Source organism: Equus caballus, chromosome 16 (assembly GCF_041296265.1).
Source record: "Equus caballus isolate H_3958 breed thoroughbred chromosome 16, TB-T2T, whole genome shotgun sequence".
Classification (NCBI taxonomy): Eukaryota; Metazoa; Chordata; class Mammalia; order Perissodactyla; family Equidae; genus Equus; species Equus caballus.
The window spans coordinates 97,756,645-97,765,642 of NC_091699.1; the positions used below are offsets into that span (position 1 = coordinate 97,756,645).

Genomic DNA, 8,998 nt, shown 5'->3' on the forward strand with positions numbered 1-8,998 from the left:
ATCAAGCATCTAAGGAGCTGCCCACTCATTAGGACAGATGGACAGGAAGATGTCCCACTGCAGTGTAAGATGGAAGGTCTCTAACAGAAGTGAAAACCCTGGTGGGGTGGGGGAGTGCAAGAAGAGGTGAGCACAGAGACAGGACAGAGGGCCTGATGGAGGAGGGTGTCCACATGCAGCCAAGTGGAGCGCCGGGATGTAATACTTGGGGTTGGAAAATCACCACCCACCTGCTGGGGAAGGTCCACCCAGGGGCTTGTTGCAGCCAAGAAGGGGCACGAGGTCGGAAGAAGAGTTACCATATGTGGGTCCTAATGCTAAGACAAACGGAGTATTGTGGAGCTTGCGCAGCAGCCCCCAACAGAGCAGTCCAAGATCAAGATGTAGCTCCCTGGGCCCCCTTTAAAGCAGCAGTTTTATTACGCCATGTCTCAAATGTGTATTTATTCTTAAAAGGTGAAGGCCTTGGCTGGAAGAAATCAGGAACTAAGAGAGAGTTATTGGCACAATCCGTAACGTTCCATCAAGATTTTGAAATAAGTTAACAGCTTGTTATCGTCTAGTAGACATTGTTCCTTCTGTCACTGTAGCTGCGCCTGGTCTCCCCTCACGGCCATCCGTCTATTCCTTGCAACAGTCAGGGGCAACAGGACCAGCAGACTGCTCTGTGTTGTTCCAGGAAGGGCTTTAAGGAAACACCTTTGGCCCTTTCTAAGGGAGGAAGGGAGATTTATAACAAGCAGAGATAGACAGAAGTGAAATAAATTGTAGTAGCACATTTTGCAGAATTTTGGAGGTTAGAAGGAGTTTTCACATGGGGTCTATGTAACAGGCAGTGTTTTTATTTTCATTTGACAAAGAGTAAAGCAGTTATTTCATAGTCATCCTGTGAGCAGGCGACGTAGGCTGGACGCGAGCTCCATCCTGCTCCCTCGCTCCTCTTGTTCCAATTGTCCCCGCGGAGGCAGGTGGCTGTCACTCGGGGATGCTCTTGTCTAGAGGGAATTTCTACCCTGGGTTGATTTAAATGCCATTTCACGTCCTTGAAATTCTAGGAATCCTTGATTCTGTGATAAAGTTTCAGCTCAGGCAGAAGCCCATGAGCCGTGCAGAAAAGGTTGGCAGATTTGGAAAATGCTCTGTCTGCAGAAGCAGTAGGACCTGGACAGAGGCTGGCTGTGCAGAGCAAAGGAGGAAAGGGGGTAGAACATAACCCAGGAATTTATCCCTTGGTAAATTAGTTTAGTAGTGGATTAAAGATAATGCACTTTTTAAATCTCAGTTAATGATTAAATGGGACCCCCAAGCCCCATTTGGAAAGACATTCAATAACAGAATTTATTTTAATCTCTCAGCAACATCCCACTGTAACTCTTCCTCTTGATCCCAAACTTCTGGAATGATTTTTTCCTACCTTCACGTGTGCGCACGCACACACACACACACCACATACACACACGCATGCACATACACGCACACATACGCACATGCACATGCACGCACACACTCACACATGTGCACACGCATGCACACACACCACATACACGCGCGCACATGCACACATACACACATGCACATGCACGCACGCACACACTCACACATGTGCACACACGCACACACACCACATACATACACATACACACATGCACATGCGCACACACACTCACACACGTGCACACACACACATATACTTTGATAACTGTGTGCAGAACTCATATTCTAGCCTTGCCTTACTGTGGGTCTTTCATTCACGTACAGAAGAAAATGTTGTCACTGCTGCACCACAATTACTGAGAAATTGTGAGCTTCTGCTCACTTTTCAGGGCTTGCTTTGTGGGCTCTGACTAGTGCCTCCAAGGACGGCGACTCAAGGACGGCTGCCAGCTGCTCTCTGAATGAGCTGAGCACTTGCCTTCATTAGGGGACTAAAATGCACAGTCTTAACCAATAAAGGCCGTGGATCTCAAGGACTCCAGTCTTCTAAATCTCACAGTTTACATGGCAACCATTAAAGGAGAGGCTGTGGGAGAGAAGAATGTAGAAATATTTGTACAGTAATCTGAACACTAAGGGTTGTAAGCTGCTAAGGCTTTCTCATCCCTGTGTGCCCCTCACACCCTCTCTGATCCTCTGTCACGGAATAACCACTGCTGTGGTGTGAGTGCTTGCGCCCCTCAAATTCGTATGTTGAACTCCTAGCCCTAAAGGAGATGGTGTTAGGGGGTGGGCCTTTGGGGATGATTAGGTCGTGACGGTGGAGTCCTCATAAATGGGACTGGTTCTCTTGCAAGAGAGTTCCCACAGAGCTCCCAGTCTAGTCCCTCCCTCCACGGGATGTTGCAGAGGGAGGTCAGCATCTATAGCCCAGAAGCAGGCCCTCGCCCGATGATGCTGGCCCCTGACCTTGGGCTGCCAGCCTCCAGAACTGTGAGATATAAATTTCTGTAGTTTATAAGCCGCCCAGTCTGCAGTGTTCTGTTATAGCAGCCTGAATGGACTAAGACAACCAGTAATCATTAACTCTGGAAGGAGTTGGGATGGAGGAAGGTGATAGAGAATGCTACTCATTTGTAGTTTTCTTTTCATTAAAAACAAACATTTAAGGCATTTGTGAAACTACTTTGTAGGATAAATTAAGTGTAACCATATAGTCACTGATTTCTGGAGTTCCAGAGGAAAAAGTCTGTTTGGTGAAACCAACCTCTCTTTTTGTTTCATTTCTGACAAGTCTCTTTGGCAAGTCCTTCAGCCCACAGCCAGAACGCGGGCAGCCTGGTCACAAGCAGAGCACCGTCCCCGGGCCGCCCTGTTCTCAGCCCTCGCTGCTGCTCCTCTCCAAATATCCCCCAGGGTCTAAATCAAAGCTGGATAATGGGGTACAGGCCTGAAAGCTCCTTCAGAAATTACTGGAAAACCATTGTGCTGGCAAATGCACCTGTCTGTATCTATTTCCAAAGCACTAAATCCAATTTTGGGGCCTCCAAATGAAAATGCTCTATTTCTGGTGCTGGCTGAGAATGTCTCTGATGAAAGCTTACTCCACAGGGCATCACACTGAATGCGACGTAACAATATCTATCTAGACAGCAGGTAAAATTACTTCCCCAACCCATTCACCCAAAGTTTCTTCTAAAAATTAGGTTTCCTGGGGCACAGACACAAAACTTTGTGATGCTTTATGATAATTAGGACAGTACCTTTAAAGGGTTATTAATGTGAGGATATTTGGGGGAAAAAAATCCAGTTTGTTCAGCTGAATTTCCTTTATGTTGCAGTTGGGCAAGGGCAGTGGGCTGTGCCTGGCAGAGCGATGCGTCTGCTGTAGAAGGAATCCAATGTGTTTCAGGCTCTTTCAGTGTAGATTTTTTCCCTAGAAACTTGGATTAACACAAAATATAAATAAATTGCAAACAGTAACATGTCCTTGCCATTTCCCTGACAAAAAGTAAGTATTTTTTTAATCCATGAAATATGGTTTCCCACTGAAAGGGTGCTTTTCTGCACATTTCCTAAAGGAAAAATCCAAAAGAGCTCATGTCTCTTTTTTGTTAATTTACCTACTTGAGGAAAAAATTATTTCCCCCAAAACCTTTGTAACTGAGATCAACAGCTGTAGAATGAGAATTTAAACCAGTCAGGGAAATGTTCTTAGCAATTGTCTCGATGTGAAACCTCATGTTGGAAGCAAATACCCGACATCTTCTGTCTGACACAGGGAGCCTTAACCTGGAGACCTGAGGAAATTTTATTCTTAATTGTGTCATCTGAAAATAACACACAGTAGTATTTCTAAGGCTGTTTAAAGTGAAGGGATCTGGAATCCCAGAAAAAGAGATGCATTTAACCTGTTGGAGATTGTGTCCTGAAAGGCTGGCTTTTCTGCCTAAAGAGCATGGACTCAGAGGAGGTCAAGACAGCCGTTCAGCTGAAGACAGAGACAAAAGTTCCAGTGGCACCTGGTCCTCTCCCTCCTTTTCTCTCCCTTTGTTTCTTCTCTGCTTTTCCCACCATTCCTGACTGCCCTGCCTTATTCCAGAAAAGACTGAAATATTTGACCACGCTCATAAAGCATGTGCTCTCTAAGAAAAAGAGTCCACATTCTTTCAACAAACACTTTTTGAGGGTTGTATCAGTCAGGGTCCCAGTGGGAAAGAGGATACTCCAAAGGGTAACTGGAGAACTTTTTAAAAGGACTGTGTACAAACTATAGGGAGGGCTGACGGGCCAGTAAAGAGCAGCGAAACACCCAGGGCATGCCCCAGGCCATGGCATCTCCTGCTGACTGAACCCAACCAGAAATCGGGATGCGACAGAGCCTGATGGAGCCGGCACATGGAGCAGGATAGAGAAGGCTGCAGGAGGGCAAAGAGTATCCAGCACAAGTATGTGCCAGGAAATATACTAAATTTAGCATCTTTTTTTTTCTTGATAGTGTAACTAATTCATCTGGTAGATTAGGAGAGAATAGATTCTAGTTTCAGGAAAGAATTTACAAGTGTTCCCGATAGGCGTGTCCACACCGTTTCCATCTCCTTGTCTCCACCGTCTGTTCCACTACGATAAGTGTATGAGACTCGGCCTCTCTCCCTGACCATCCCAGTCAGTCAAGAACCACCAGGACCCCCGTCCTACCAGACCCAACGGCCATTTCTCTGTTTCTGATTGGTCCTGGACACACTGACCATTCCCACCTCTGAAACACTCTCCTTTCTTGTCTTTTGTGACACTCCGCACTTCCGGTCCTCTTCATACTTCACTGTCCGTTTCTCCTCGTGCCCTGGCGAAGGCCTCCCTGTGGCTGGTGTCTAGAGACTGAAGGGACTAGGGCTTAGTCTGCTCTTCTTGCCCTACCTGGTGATGGGGTCTGTTCTCAAGTATTAAATATTCCGATTCACATCTGCCTTCAGGAACCCTCCCCTGAGGACTCTGATGCCTGACACCCACCCTCGGATGTCTGACCACAGACACGGGAAGGCACGTCCAGTACCAGATGCTGGATTGTCTTCTTTATACCTGTGCCACCCTCGATTTTTTCATGGCAGTGAAAGATAGCACCACTGCTCAAGCCAAAGTCTTAAGGATCTTGATTTTCCACTTTCCTTTCCTCATCCACTGGTGAGTCCTGTAAATTACGCCTCTACAGTGATTTTTAATCCAGCTACTTCTCTCAGACTCCATCAGCCACCACCTCGTCCCGGCTGCCATCCTTCCTCAGCTGGAGGACTGCATTGTTCTCTAATGCATCTCCCGGCTCCACGCGCTCCCCTGGAGTCTGTTCTGTGCAGCCGCCGCGGCCATTTTAAAATATCCATCAGAGAACAGCCTTTTCTTACTCAGACCCGTCACAGAATAAGATCCAAACTCCTTGCTCCAGCCCCAGACCCAATGGTCTGGCTTTTTTCTGTCACTCCTCCTTGTCTTTAACCGTTGCCCTTCCCAGTGACTCTCCTGGCACAACAGTTTTCTCTGTTCTAGGAGCGGATCAAACTCTTTCCCACTGCAGAGTCCTTGTACTCGGTGTCGTGTTTACTCAGCTGAACTTTCACCTTCACTCTGAAACTTTTTGGCTCCCCCGGGTTGGTTGCTCTGTCTTCTGCTCTCCGTGGCGCTCTGATGATCAAAGAGCATGGTCAGTCGCTCTCTCACACAATGTTTTCCTCCTCCAGAATATGAGTTATTGTGGAACAATAACTCCGTATTTGTCTTTGTTTCTTTGGTGCCTGGAGCACGGAATATACTCGCTAAACAGATGTTGAATTTAGAGATAAAGAACTTTAAAGATATTTAGTGTGAAAAAAAGCTAAAGAAAAATACCCAAGATAGTGACTTTCAATGACCCACGCGCCATGATACAGGGAGATCGTATCTTTGTTTCCTTTTAGGACACCCCTGGGCTTAAGGTGTAGAAGTTATGGGGAAGAAGGGGTTTTGCTCAATTTAAGAAAATTCCAAAGATTAGAAGAACTGGAAAGAACTAAAGAGAGTTCTTTAGAACTCTCCAGCTGGAACGGGAAGAGTAAATGAAACAGGACCGACGCTGTCACTGGAAACATCCAGGAGAACAGGCTGGCTGTGAGCATATTCCCCAGGGAGGAGGTCCCTGCACTGGGTGTGAGTCTGTTTGTTTTTTAATTCACCCTTGGATTCGAGGGGGCCAGGATCACCCTTTGTTTCCATGCTTCCACTTCTTAAGTTTCCCAGCCTTTTAACTTCCAAGCCTTCTTCCTATGTGCTCAGGGAGCAGATTTTTTCCCGGATAGTCTTCTACTCTCCGTTCTTTCTGAGCTGTATGAGTTTTAGGTTTTATTTTCTACTAAACTGATTGAGTATTTGTTACAGAGAAGCAGCAGGCACAGCAGGCCACTCTGTAGTCTCCAGAACGAGCTGCCGGGTCCAGCCTTGCCTTCCCCTCACTGCTATGTAAGCGACTGCTCCTTCTACTAGCACGGCACAGTCTCTCTCGCTTACAATCGCTCCCTATGATGCCGGGTCGGTGAGCCGAGGAGTCGAAAGAAAGATTTCTTAGACTCTCAAGATCTGGCAGTAGTGCTCTTTTATTTAGAGAATAGAATAGCATGGGGACAGGGCCCATGGGCAGGCAGAGCTGGTGCGTGGGGACAGGACCCATGGGCAGTCAGAGCTCCTGCTGCTGCCCCGAGTTGAGGGTTAGGGCTAATTTTATAAGGCATGGGTACGTGACTTATTTTTACTGGAGAAAAGAAAAGATGATGTAAAAAATCATTAAATGATTTCAGTGCAGATGGGGTCTGGTTATTGTGCGGTCATATAACTTTAGATACGAATCTGGCCATATAGATCGGCATGTAGGTGAGGATGCCCTGGGCTTCTCTCCCTGGGGCGGTCCTAATTCATACCATAAAAAAAGTCCACTGGGTCATATAGTTTGGCATGTAGGCCAGGTCACCTTGGGCTTCTCTAGCTGGGGCAGCCTTAATCCACATCACCTGCATCCAGGATGACACGAACTCTAAACTGATTATTCACCTTTATTTCAGGTGATTCTGCCTGCCTAGTTAATCCAGTTTAACCTTGGCCTATTTCTTGTGTGGTAAGTTTTTAAAAAGTTGGTTACTTCTTCATAAACAGTAAATTATGTTGATTGTAGAAAATGTGTTTTGAATAAATAAATATACGCTTTGGAGTAACTTTTAATGATAAAATAGCATTCCGTTATATGAATATACCACAGTTTGTAGCATAAATCTCTTAATGTTGGAACTTAGCATATTTTCAGTTTTTATCATTAAGCATGACAAATATCCTTCTTTGAACGCATTTACATATTTTACCAAAAATTTAACTAGGATCAAGTCCTGGATGTGAATTTTTGTGTTCAAAAGCATGTACTTTTTAAGGCAGTGTATATTTCAATTATTCTCCAGAAAGTTTTTCATGACTTTTAATAGCATTTTTTCTTGTTCTATCCCTTATTTCATAGTGACTAAAAGTATTTCCTTTTCTATTTATTTGTCATTCTATTTGTATAGTAAATTAATTTTCTATCTTCCATGTCAATTTTCCAGGATATGTTAACCTACTTCAAGAAACTTCAACCGTTTTTCTAACTTCCCGTTATGTATTTTTAGGTACATGATTCTTATATGACAACTACTTAGTGCATTTTTAATTTCTTCTAATGTATTAAAATGTTTAATGCATGGCTTTTTATTTCCTAATCTACAAGGAATAATTTAATTAGGAATCTTATCATTTATGCACACATTTAAGAAGGAAGATGTGTCTAATTTGCTCTTCAGATGCTGATCTCTTTCTCTATGGAAATAGCTTTGAGCTATTCTGTATATCAAAGCATTTATTTTAATAGCTATTTATCACTGAAGTATATTCATAATTGAAAATTCTGCGCCTGTTTTGGGCATTCAAATCTCATCTAAAAGAGTAAAATCAATATACAATGTGATTCATAGGAAAATGAAACAATGAAACCTCTCTCACTTGCAAATAGGTCTTATTGTTTCACGCAGCATCTTCAATGTGTTTCCAGGTCTCCTGCCTGGCATACTCTCAAATCGCTGTTGGATCCTCAGCACAAAATCTAAAATGGGACAGTCATTTTTAATATGAAAATGAATTTCTAATTTGAATTTTAAAAAATTTCATGGAATCCCTTGAGATTATTTTAAGTACGACTGAGATGATATATGACCAGACCGGGGAGTCACAGCTTCAGGCCTTTCTATTTGTTGACACTTGTGGAAGGTGAAATGTAAATCAGGAATGCTGTTGACATTCAGATACATTGCATTTCCTGCCCTTTCTTTGTCTGACTGGACCGTCAATAGAGGCAAATTTTGTTATAAAGATGTCCTAAAACCCACACTGATTTTTGCAGATCTAGAAGTCTGCAAAATGGTTGCTGGCTGGAATAGGTTACATTTGTCCCTGTTCTCGCTTTGATCAGACCAAATCTTATATTCTTAGTATTTTAAATGAAAGCATAAAGTCAAATATCACCTCGAGGCATAGGCCAATTATAGCTGTTTAAAAACATTTTTAAATAGAATAAAAAATTATTCTCAAAGACTTCGTGTGATTCATGATATTGGTTCTTGTGCCATTGGACCATTCTCTTTATTTTATTTTCACTTTGATCTTTTTATTATTCTTCAGTTGTGATTATTCAACTTCTAAATTCACTTGAATTGGCAACAAAAGTTGTTTTCTTAAACCATATTTTTCAATAAAGAATAGGCATTGAATATACTAAGAAGAGACAAACTTTTTGTACTTTCACAAACAATCAGACATGTTATTAACCAAGACTTGTTGAGTTCTTATTATGTGCTAGGTATTGGGGTCCAGAAATGGAAAAAATGTCTTCACCTTAAGGATCTGAGAATGAGGGGAGAAAGACAGTTATGCTAATAGCAGTGGCTCTTCTCCCAGAGATTTGCCTAAGGTGAGCCCAGAAGTCAGAGCAAAATTCAGCATCAGGGCCCAGGGCGCACTTGAGCTG

General features: G+C 43.6%; 1 long non-coding RNA gene across 1 annotated transcript; it reads left to right on the top strand.

The window, feature by feature from the left end:
• The first annotated feature begins 6,333 nt into the window (after positions 1 to 6,333).
• LOC138918295 (uncharacterized) lies at positions 6,334 to 8,563 on the top strand. The gene is made up of 2 exons (XR_011427446.1): positions 6,334 to 6,420; positions 7,017 to 8,563. It is a non-coding gene; the product is annotated as an uncharacterized lncRNA (long non-coding RNA).
• Positions 8,564 to 8,998: the final 435 nt, after the last annotated feature.